Raw genomic sequence first — 12,284 nt, 5'->3', positions numbered from 1 at the left:
GTCTCAAATTTCAGATCTAGATTGGACACAGTTTTGTTTTTAAGTTATTCAGTCCTGCTCCCCTTATAACATTCCAAATTAGGTCAGACAGAATTGCAGTGAAGGTATCACCTCGAGTAAGCAATGGCTGTTCAGAATTTATCACACAAATTTCTCAGCCCTCTAATATGACCTAAAGGTTCTTTATAAAAGATAAAACAGTATCTAATATAAGGATATAAGATTTCTGCCTCCCAGATATTTACCAGCATGATCTGAAAGGATAGGGTATGGATATCCTGTATTGTATTCCTAAAGGTTCCTAAGAGAGATGGTCTTAAATGCTCTCAACACACACATACACACAAAGGTAACTTTGTGAGCTGATGGATGCATCAACTAACCTTATTGTACCCATTTCCCAAAGTATAAGTGTATCAAATCATCACATTGTACACCTTAAATGTATAGAATGTTATATGTCAAGTATACTGCATTAAAACTGGCCCGCAAAAGAATGGAAAGGTGACCTAAGACCAAGATGTTTAAGAATCGTTGATACAGTTAAACTGAATGCTGTTAACTTACATGTCCAACGTTTTTTACTTCCCTGACAAAAACATCACTTCTTTCTACTGAAATACTCATGTCTCCAAACTTCCCATTTCATGTTCTTAAATATTCACCATTCTAGTTCAACTTCTACACTTTCGTAAATGTTTTCCAGCTCATCTCTACTCCAATACTTCTCTCCCTCATTTGATAAGAGTCACATGAGCTTCCCTCTCATATCATTAATCATCTTAACCTTATCATTAAAATGTATCTTTCTTTATGACTACTTTTTCACATTAGGCTTTAAGAACCTTGAGGAAATTCAAAAGCAGGGTCTGCTTATTATTTGTGGATTTTCTTCCCTACTCCCAGAATGCATTATGGTGGCTAACATAAAGTAGGAACTAGAGAGATGTTTAGGGTATGTGCCCAACAGATCTTCTGTTTAATTCAAAGAATTCTTTCTAAACCTGCTGCTAATTTGATTCAAATGTGAATAAAGAAATATACAAGGAATGTACAGCCACCTCTGAACACAACTGTGAGCAGAGTGACCTGCCTCCAGTCTTCTCAATTCCCTTAACCACCTGTACAATTCCTATCCTCCTCGTCCCCTTCAAGATTCCCACTGTTCTTCCTATTCATGCTCACTCCTGATCAAATATTAAAGAAATAAAATCGTGTTAAATAGAAAAGTTAAAAATCTGTCCGACTCTTTGCAACTGTACAGAGACCCATGGAGTCTGTACAGTCTATGCAACCTCTAGGCCAGAATACTGGAGTGGGTAGCCTTTCCCTTCTCCAGGGGATCTTCCCAACCCAGTATTGAGCCCAGGTCTCCTGCATTGCAGGAGGATACTTTACCAGCTGAGTCACAAGGGAAGCCCAAGAATGCTGGAGTGGGTAACCCATCTCTTCTCCAGTGGACCTTCCCAAACCAGAAATCGAACTGGGGTCTCCTGCATTACAGGAAGATTCTTCACCAACTGAGCTATCAGGGAAGCTCCTAAATAAAAAAGTTAAAAATCTTCACATGTATACGGGACTAATAAAACTTAAAGCCTCTTTATGATCCTGAATCTTTTATGGAATGTGATTCCATATAAAGGAAGTAAATACCAACAAATAAATAAACAACCTCTTTTTCTCTACAGTATTTATGTTTTGTTTTTTTTGAAATAAAGATAGCATAATTTTTATTATAAGTTAAAATAGATGTTTTTTGTGTCATGAAAAATCTAACTTTTAGGGGGTACCTTTTTTTTTTTTTCATTTTCTTTTTTTATTGAAGGATAATTGCTTTACAGAATTTTGTTCCTTTCTGTCAAACCTCAATATGAATCAGCCATAGGTACACCTACATCCCCTTGCTTTTGAACCTCCTTCCCATCTCCCTCCCCATTGCACCTCTCTAGGTTGATACAGAGCTCCTGTTTGAGTTTCCTGAGCCATACAGCAATTTCCCATTGGCTATCTATTTTACATATGGTAATGTAAGTTTCCATGTTACTCTTTCCATACATCTTACCCTCTCTTCCCTTCTCCCCATGTCTATAAAGTCTATTCTCTATGTCTGTTTCTCCATTGCTGCCCTGTAAATAAATTCTTCAGTACCATTTTTCTAGATTCCATACATGTACGTTAGAATACAATATTTATCTTTCTCTTTCTGACTCACTTCACTCTGTACAATAGATTCTAGGTTCATCCACATCATCGGAACTGACTGAAATGCATTCCTTTTTATAGCTGAGTAATATTCCACTGTATATATGTACCACAACTCTTTATCCATTCATCTATTGATGGATATCTATGTTGCTTCCATGTTCTAGCTGTTGTAAATAGTAAATAGTGCTGCAATAAATAATGGGATACATGTGTCTTTTTCAATTTTAATTTTCTCAGGGTATATACCTAGGAGTGAAATTAATGAGTCATATGATGGTTTTATTCCTAGTTTTTTAAGGAATCTCCATAGTATCTTCCATAATAGCTGTGTCAGTTTACATTCCCACCAACAGTGCAAGAGCGTTCTCTTTTCTCCCCATCCTCTCTAGCATTTATTGCTTGCAGACTTTTTGAAGACGGCCATTCTGACTGGTGTGAAATGATATCTTATTATGGTTTTGATTTGCATTTCTATGTGGAAAATTCTGAAAGAGATGGGAATACCAGACCACTTGACCTGCCTCTTAAGAAAACTGTATGCAGGTCAGGAAGCAACAGTTAGAACTGGACATGGAACAACAGACTGGTTCCAAATAGGAAAAGGAGTACATCAAGGCTGTATATTGTCCCCCTGCTTATTTAACTTATATGCAGAGTACATCATGAAAAACGCTGGGCTGGAGGAAGGACAAGCTGGAATCAAGATTGCCGGAAGAAATATCAATAACCTCAGATATGCAGATGATACCACTCTTCTGGCAGAAAACGAAGAAGAACTAAAGAGCTTCTTGATGAATGTGAAAGAGGAGAGTGAAAAAGTTGGCTTAAAGCTCAATATTCAGAAAATGAAGATCATGGCATCTGGTCCCATCACTTCATGGGAAATAGATGGGAAAACAGTGGAAACAGTGGCTGACTTTATTTTTTGGGGCTCCAAATCACTGCAGATTGTGATTGCAGCCATGAAATTAAAAGACGCTTACTCCTTGGAAGGAAAATTATGGCCAACCTAGACAGCATATTAAAAAGCAGAGACATTACTTTGCCAACAAAGGTCCATCTAGTCAAGGCTATGGTTTTTCCCATGGTCATGTACGGATGTGAGAGTAGGACTGTGAAGAAAACTGAGCACCAAAGTATTGATGCTTTTGAACTGTGGTGTTGGAGAAGACTCTTGAGAGTCCCTTGGACTGCAAGGAGATCCAACCAGTCCATTCTAAAGGAGATCAATCCTGGGTGTTCATTGGAAGGACTGATGTTGAAACTGATACTCCAATACTTCGGCCATCTGATGCGAAGAGCTGACTCATTTGATAAGACCCTGATGTTTGGAAAGACTGAAGGCAGGAAGAGAAGGGGATGCAGAGGATGATATGGTTAGATAGTATCACCGACTCAATGGACATGAGTTTGGTAAACTTCGGGAGTTGGTGATGGACAGGGAGGCCTGGCGTGCTGCAGTTCATGGGGTTTCAAAGAGTTGGACACGACTGATGACTGAACTGAACTGAATAATGAGCATATTTGTATTTCTCTAATAATATTCTGTCTGGATATTCATTGAAAAGACTGATGTTGAAGCTGAAACTCCAATACTTCGGCTAACTGATGCGAAGAACTGACTCATTGGAAAAGACACTGATGCTGGGAAAGATTGACGGCAGGAGGAGAAGGGGATGACAGAGGATGAGATGGTTGGATGACATGAGTTTGACCATGAGTTTGACCACGAGTTTGACCACCAACTCCAGGAGCTGGTGATGGACAAGGAGGTCTGGCGTGCTGCAGTCACTGGGGTCGCAGAGTCAGACACAACTGAGCGACTGAACTGAATAATGAGCCATGTTGATTTCTTCAGTAACCTGTTGGTTATGAGAAATGTGTTGTTTAATCTCCATGTGTTTGTGTTTCTTACAGTTTTTTTCTTGTAATTGATATCTAGCCTCATAGCATTGTGGTCAGAGAAGATGCTTGATATGATTTCAATTTTCTTAAATTTCCTGAGGTTGGATTTGTGACCCAAGACATGGTCTATCCTGGAGAATGTTCCATGTGCACTTGAGAAGCAGGTGTATTTGGATGGAATGTCCTGAAGATATCAACGAGATCCACCTCATCTAATGTACCATTTAAGACTTGTGTTTCCTTATTAATTTTGTGTTTTGATGATCTGTCCATTGGTGTGAGAGGGGTGTTAAAGACTACTATTATTGTGTTACTGTCAATTTTTCCTTTTATGTCTGTTAGTGTTCGTCTTATGTATTGAGGTGCTCCTATGTTGGCCACATAGATATTTACAATTGTTATGTCTTCCTCTTGGATTGATCCCTTGATCATTAAGCAGTGTCCTTCCTTATCTCTTGTAATCTTCTTTATTTTAAGGTCTATTTTGTCTGATATGAGGATTGCTGCTCCAGCTTTGTTTTGCTTCCCATTTGCATGGAATATATTTTTCCATCCTCTCACTTTCAGTCTATATGTCTTTAAGTTTGAAGTGGGTTTCTTGCAGACAGCATACATATGGATCTTGTTTTTGTATCCATTCAGCCAGTCTGTGTCTTTCAGTTGGAGCATTTATTTCATTTACATTTAAAGTAATTATTGATATATATGTTCTTATTGCCATTTTCTTAATTGTTTGGGGTTGACTTATAGACCCTTTTTCTTCTCTTGTATTTTTAGACTATATAAGTCCTTTTAACATTTGTTGTAAAGCTGGTTTGGAGGTACTGAATTCTCTTAACTTTTGCTTGTCTAAAAAGCTTTTTATTTCTCCATCAATTTTGAATGAGATCCTTTCCAGATACAGTTATCTTGGTTGTAGATTTTTCCCTTTCAGTACTTTAAATATATCCTGCCATTCCCTTCTGACCTGCAGAGTTTCTGCTAAAAGATCAATTGTTAAGCATATGGGGTTTCTCTTGTATGTTACTTGTTGCTTTTCCCTGCTGCTTTTAATATTCTTTCTTTGTGTTTAGTCTTTGTTAGTTTGATTAGTATGTGTCTTGGTGGGTTTCTCCTTAGGTTTATCCTGTATGGGACTCTTTGTGCCTCTTGGACTTGGGTGACTATTTCCTTTTCCATGTTGGGGAAAATTTCAACTATAATGTCTTCAAAATTTTTCTCATACCCTCTATTTTTCTCTTCTTCTTCTGGGACACCTATAATTCAAATGTTGGTGTGTTTGATATTGTCCCAGAGGTCTCTGAGACTATCCTCAGATCTTTTCATTCTTTTTACTTTATTCTGCTCTTCATAAGTTATTTCCACCATTTTATCTCCCAGCTCACTGATTCGTCCTTCTGCTTCAGATATTCTGCTATTGATTCCTTCTAGAGTATTTTTAATTTCAGTAATTGTGTCGTTTTTCACTGTATGTTTATTCTTTAATTCTTCTAGGTTTTTGTTAATTGATTCTTGCATTTTCTCCATTTTGTTTTCAAGGTTTTTGATTATCTTTACTATCATTATTCTGAAATATTTTACAAGGAGTTTGCCTATTTCCTCTTCATTTGTTTGGACTTCTGTGTTTCTAGTTTGTTCCTTCATTTGTGTAGTAATTCTCTGCCTTTTCATTTTTTTTTTAACGTATTGTGTTTAATGTCTCCTTTCCCCAGGCTTCAAGGTTGAATTGAAATCTTTCTTCTTTTTGGTTTCTGCCTTCCTAAGCTTGGTCCAGTGGTTTGTGTAAGCTTTATATAGGGGGAGATTTGTGCTGAGTTATTGTTTGCTTTTCCACTGATGGGCAAGACTGAGTGAGGTGGTAATCCTGTCTGCTGATGATTGGGTTTGTATTTTTGTTTTGTTTGTTGTTTAGAAGAGATGTCCTAGGTGGTTGGGTGATGCCAGGTCTTGAATTAAAATGGTTTCCTTTGTGTGAGTTCTTACTATTTGATACCCTCTAGGGTTAGTTTTCTGGGAATCTAGGGCCTATGTCAAGGCTGTATACTGTCACCCTGATTATTTAACTTATATGCAGAGTACATCATGATAAACGCTGGGCTGGAAGAAGCACAAGCTGGAATCAAGATTGCCAGGAGAAATGTCAATAACCTCCGATATGCAGATGACACTACCCTTATGGCAGAAAGTGAAGAGGAACTAAAAAGCCTCTTGATGAAAGTGAAAGAGGTGAGTGAAAAAGTTGGCTTAAAGGTCAACATTCAGAAAATGAAGAGGCATCCGGTCCCATCACTTCATGGGAAATGGATGGGGAAACAGTGGAAACAGTGTTTGACTTTATTTTTTTGGGCTCCAAAATCACCACAGATGGTGACTGCAGCCATGAAATTAAAAGACACTTACTCTTTGGAAGAAAAGTTATGACCAACCTAGACAGCATATTCAAAAGCAGAGACATTACTTTGCCAACTAAGGTCCGTCTAGTCAAGGCTATGGTTTTTCCAGTGGTCATGTATGGATGTGAGAGTTGGACTGTGAAGAAGGCTGAGCACCAAAGAATTGATGCTTTTGAACTGTGGTGTTGGAGAAGAATCTTGAGAGTCCCTGGGACTGCAAGAAGATCCAACCAGTCCATTCTGAAGGAGATCAGCCCTGGGATTTCCTTGGAGGGAATGATGCTGAAGCTGAAACTCCAGTCCTTTGGCCACCTCATGCAAAGAGTTGACTCATTGGAAAAGACTCTGATGCTGGGAGGGATTGGGGGCAGGGGACGACAGAGGATGAGATGGCTAGATGGCATCACGGACTCGATGGACGTGAGTCTGAGTGAACTCTGGGAGTTGGTGATGGACAGGGAGGCCTGGCGTGCTGCAATTCATGGGGTCACAAAAAGACAGACATGACTGAGTAACTGAACTGAACTGAACTGAACTGAGGGCCTTGACATCAGTGCTCCCACTCCAAAGGCTCAGGGCTTGACCTCGAGTTTTGTGTGTGTCTACGTATTCTTCCTGCTGGTCAGGTACACCTGTTCACCCTCAGCTGGTATTCTGTGTGTACTTCCATGTTGGAAGGTGTATTCTGATGTATCTGTGGACAGAGATGTATTACACGTCCACCTACTTCTCTACCTTCTTGTTCTCTCTGGGTACTTATGTTTTAAATAGAGAAAAAGGAAGAATTTCTTTTTGTAAATTGAACTAAATAGAAAAGACACATGTTTTTTGTTTGGTGAAATAAAATGATTTTTTTTTTTTTCTTGCAAAGGTGAAAGTATCCAACATGAGTGCTATACTGACATAATTTTTGGTGAAGTTGTCATGATGTGGGAAGAGTGAGAGAAACCCAGCACTTAGCACTGTCCTCCTAACTTCATTGTTATTGGGTCACTAACAAAGACACCACCTTAAACAGTGGTTTCTAGGAAATGAGTTCTATGTCCATGCACACTTCAAAATAGTATTTAAATATAATATCTTTACGTACATGTACAACAATACTTTTTATTATGAGCAGCACATTGCAATAATGAAAAGTGCCTGAGATGGGAATCAGAAAACCTAACAAAAAACTAGGCAGCCTTGGTTGGGTGACTTAGAATCCCTAGATCTCAGTTTCCCACCTTTACTGAAATTTTTGAGATGTCTCCCAAAAGGACTCTGTAAAATCAGGGTGCTAATCTAGATAATCTGTTATTTCCAGCTCCATAAAAATAATCAATGGTTACTCTAGGTATCCAGTTCAGTTCAGTTGCTCAGTCATGTCCGACTCTTTGCGATCCCAGGCCTTCCTGTCCATCACCAACTCCCGGAGTTCATTCAAACTCACGTCCATTGAGTCGGTGATGCCATCCAGCCATCTCGTCCTCTGTCACCCCCTTCTCCTCCTGCCCTCAACCCCTCCCAGCATCAGAGTCTTTTCCAATGAGTCAACTGTTTGCATGAGGTGGCCAGAGTATTGGAGTTTCAGGTATAGCACCAGTCCTTCCGAAGAACACCCAGGACTGATCTCCTTTAGAATGGACTGTTTGGATCTCCTTGCAGTCCAAGGGTCTCTCAAGAGCCTTCCCCAACACCACAGTTCAAAAGCATCAATTCTTCGGCACTCAGCTTTCTTCACAGTCCAACTCTCACATCTGTACATGACCACTAAATACCATAGCCTTGACTAGACAAACCTTTGTTGGCAAAGTAATGTCTCTGCTTTTGAATATGCTATCTAGGTTGGTCATAATTTTCCTTCCAAGGAGTAAGCGTCTTTTAATTTCATGGCTGCAATCACCATCTGCAGTGATTTGGGAGCCCCAAAATATAAAGTCTGACACTGTTTCCACTGTTTTCCCATCTATTTCCCACGAAGTGATGAGACCAGATGCCATGATCTTCGTTTTCTGAATGCTGAGCTTTAAGCCAACTTTTTCACTCTCCTCTTTCACGTTCATCAAGAGGCTTTTTACTTCCTCTTCACTTTCTGCCATAAGGGTGGTGTCATCTGCATATCTGAGGTTATTGATATTTCTCCCGGCAATCTTGATTCCAGCTTGTGCTTCTTCCAGCCCAGCATTTCTCATGATGTACTCTGCATACAAGTTAAATAAGCAGGGTGACAATATACAGCCTTGACGTACTCCTTTTCCTATTTGGAATCATTCTGTTGTTCCATGTCCAGTTCTAACTGTTGCTTCCTGACCTGCATACAGGTTTCTCAAGAGGCAGATCAGGTGGTCTGGTATTCCCATGTCTCTCAGAATTTTCCACAGTTTATTGTGATCCACACAGTCAAAGGCTTTGGCTTCGTCAATAAAGCAGAAATAGATGTTTTTCTGGAACTCTCTTGCTTTTTCCATGATCCAGCAGATGTTGGCAATTTGATCTCTGGTTCCTCTGCCTTTTCTAAAACCAGCTCGAACATATCTAAATGTTCAATATTAGGTATTAAGCATATCTAAATTACAAATGGCTGGTTCACATTCATCTAGGAAGTCAGTGGTGAAATCAAGGTGAAGATCCAATTACCTTGAACCTTAACTTCCCTACCCTGTCCACACTGTCCATGAGATTCTAATCCTAATAACCTACTATCAGAGAATGGAACAGAGTCAGGGTAAAGGCTAAAGTTTGACAGAAACCAAAGTAGAACTGGATTAAAGTATGTCTTAACCTATCTTCACATGAAGGGCATCTATGAATAAATCTTTTGAGAAATGTGAAAATATAAATTGCCAATATTATTCAATCAATATTAAATTTGTTTAAAGACCCTTTTTTCCTTTCCCTAATTTTGAATCTTATCCAGAAACCCAAGATACTATTTTTGAAAAGAAATTTTTCTGATATTGTTTAAATGATAAGGAAGTTCATAGGACCAGACTCATATTAGTTCATAACTATTAACTATAACACATTGGTGGCTTGTGCTTATCTAAGTTACAAATTTTTGCTAATCCTAAGTATTAAATGTATGTCAAAAGTTCTTTAGTCAGAGATTTTTTTTTATTAAAATGAATTCTGAATTGTATTTTCCTTTTTTCTTTTCCTCATGAATTCCTTGACATTCATATTTATTTTCACCTATTAATAATATATAGCATAGACTCTCCACATTTCCAAAAGAAAACATAGTAAATTGTTCCTTCTACTAACATTAGTTAATCAAAGTACCTGAAATTTTATATGCTTTCTGAAACTCTGGAGAAAAATTACTTGAATGTACATATCAAAGGTAGATGGGGCTTGTCAACTCACCAGCAGGAAAAATCCATCAATTGGACTATGACAAAGAATATCCCTTCTATAATATCATCTATGGAATCATTTGACATGTGCAGTCATGAAATTCCTTTTAGGTGTATTCAAACACTAATTAATAAAAACTCATGAACTAGAAATACCATGAGAACTTGAAGGTTCATTCCTTGAAAAGTTAAGCAAGACACTGGTGAATCAGCATTTGCATAGGACATTCATTAATCAGTATTTATACACCCTTGTTTAGGTGACTGGCAAAGGAACATCTGGGACAGTCCTCGTGAGTTATAGGCATGCCTAAACATACTTGTACTTCCCAAGAACATGAAATATTATCAACTCAATGAAATAGAGGCAAGGTGCTTACACAGGTACTCAATAAATTCTTGCTGAATGATTAGTCTAAAAATAGGGTTTGATGCTTGTGTTTTGAAGTCTATAGATCAGATATTACCATTTAATATTTGCTTTTCAGAAAACATCTGCTCTTGAAAGAATAATAATGTTCATTATTTATAGTAACAGAAAACCTAAACAAACAGAAAGAAAGTTTACTAGAATTAACAGTGAGGTCCTAAGCCCAATCAGAGATTCACTGCATGTACTGTCCTCCTGTGTTCAGGTCATGATTACCAGATGGTCCCTCTGATCTATAATGAAATGAACACATACTATCAAATGATCTACAATCTCATAAATGTTAATAGTTTTCTTATCTTAAAAACAGCAATGTTAATAAGCTCCTCCTGATGCTTAAAAATATTCCCAACAAATATGAAATAATTTTATAAATGCAGAATTTACTGGAATAGAACAGTTAATACTAAAACTTAAAATGTGTGTTAAATATAATGACAGCAGAATATTAAGACTAAGGAGATTTAAAAACCAGAACAAAATTTTAGATGCAATTAAATTTAGAATAAACAGAAAACAAGAAATGTCAACACTCAAAAATGGATAATAAACAGAAAACATTTTTAAATCTTGAATTTAAGATACTTTGGTGGTAAACATTTCTTTAAATCATAAATCCCTTCTTGTAATAGATTCTTTTTTTCAACTTGGCATTAAGAGATTGCATTAATTTCCTGTTACCACTGCAACAAATTGCTACAAACAGTAATTTCAAAGAACACCAAATGATTTTCTTATAATTCTACTATTATTTGAAAGCAGTCACTCCTGGTTAAAGTGAAGCTGTTGGCAAAGCTGGTTCCTTCTGAGAACCAGGACAGGAAGCTCCCTTGTAGCACCATTTTCAGCTTCTAGTGACTGTCTATATTCTTGGGCTTGTGGCCCGTTCTTCATCTTCAAAGCACATCACTACAATCTCCGGTCCCATTGTTATATGGGATTTCACTGATGCCTCCTGAGTCCCTCTTTTAAAGACCATGGTAATTATATCATTCCCACCCAAATAGTCTAGGAAAACTATCCACCTCGACATCTTTCATCACACTTGCAAAGACTCTTTTTGTTATATAAAATGATATACTAACATGCTCTGGCGATTAGGACAGGGGCATCTTTGAGGCAACATTATTCAGCCTACCACAAAGGCTAAAAACCAGAGTAGTTTCTACAACAAATCCCTACACTCAGAGTAAAATAAGCTTAATTTATTAAATGAATGTGGTTATCTAATTCTAAAGGCTTTCATGTCTGAATAGTCATGAGTCGTGAGTTCCTTAAGACCAGACTTAAGTCTTTTCACCAGCAGAGTGCCTAGCCCTAGATAGCATTCATTCTAATCATCAGTTGGAAATAATGAACCTTACTAATAAGTGTGTGTCAGAGAAAAAAATGTTTAACAGTTTATAGTAATTCACAGGATTTCCATTTTTACAAACCAAAGAATCAGTCTCCAACAATGCTGGAAAGCAGATGCAAACAACTCAATTTGGTTAATGAAGTCCAATAAATATTTCCAGCCTCTCTATAAACTTAGCACCACTGAAAATCATATAAATCAAAACAGTTACTTAAAGACAGTAAGCTTATTTGAATGGTACTGTTAGTGACTGTTTTTCAATGCTTCTTTGATGAACTCACACCAATAAATTAGTACAGGATTATAGCTTTTTAGCATCTACAGGAATAATGAGAAATATAAAAAGCAGATTATGGGAATTAGATAAAACCAAACACAGAGACAAAGTTATGAAGAGACTGGGAATTGTCAGTCATCCTAGGATGGCTATCAGTGAAGAGTGGTGGTTATTCTTGTAGGCAGCTGCAAAAGCAGAGGCCTGGACTGATGGTAGGTTTTTGCTGATTCAATAACTACATCTGATCATGAAAAAAGGAAGGATTGCTATGTTTAAGATATGCAGTAGACATCACCACTGTATATGGTTTATAATTCCCTTCTTCCTTTTGGCATTAACCAAGATCACTGCCTCGTGCTGCTTGAAGTTAAGTGCAGGA

The 12,284-nt window shown here is 37.7% G+C and overlaps 1 protein-coding gene across 1 annotated transcript in view; it reads right to left on the bottom strand.

Annotated features, from left to right (window-relative positions):
* MAGI2 (membrane associated guanylate kinase, WW and PDZ domain containing 2) overlaps window positions 1-12,284 on the bottom strand; it is a 1,481,671-nt gene that overhangs the window by 985,661 nt on the left and 483,726 nt on the right. The window lies entirely within an intron of this gene.

Source organism: Budorcas taxicolor, chromosome 4 (genome assembly GCF_023091745.1).
Source record: "Budorcas taxicolor isolate Tak-1 chromosome 4, Takin1.1, whole genome shotgun sequence".
In the NCBI taxonomy this organism is placed as follows: domain Eukaryota; kingdom Metazoa; phylum Chordata; class Mammalia; order Artiodactyla; family Bovidae; genus Budorcas; species Budorcas taxicolor.
This window is presented reverse-complemented; position numbering and strand designations above follow the sequence as displayed.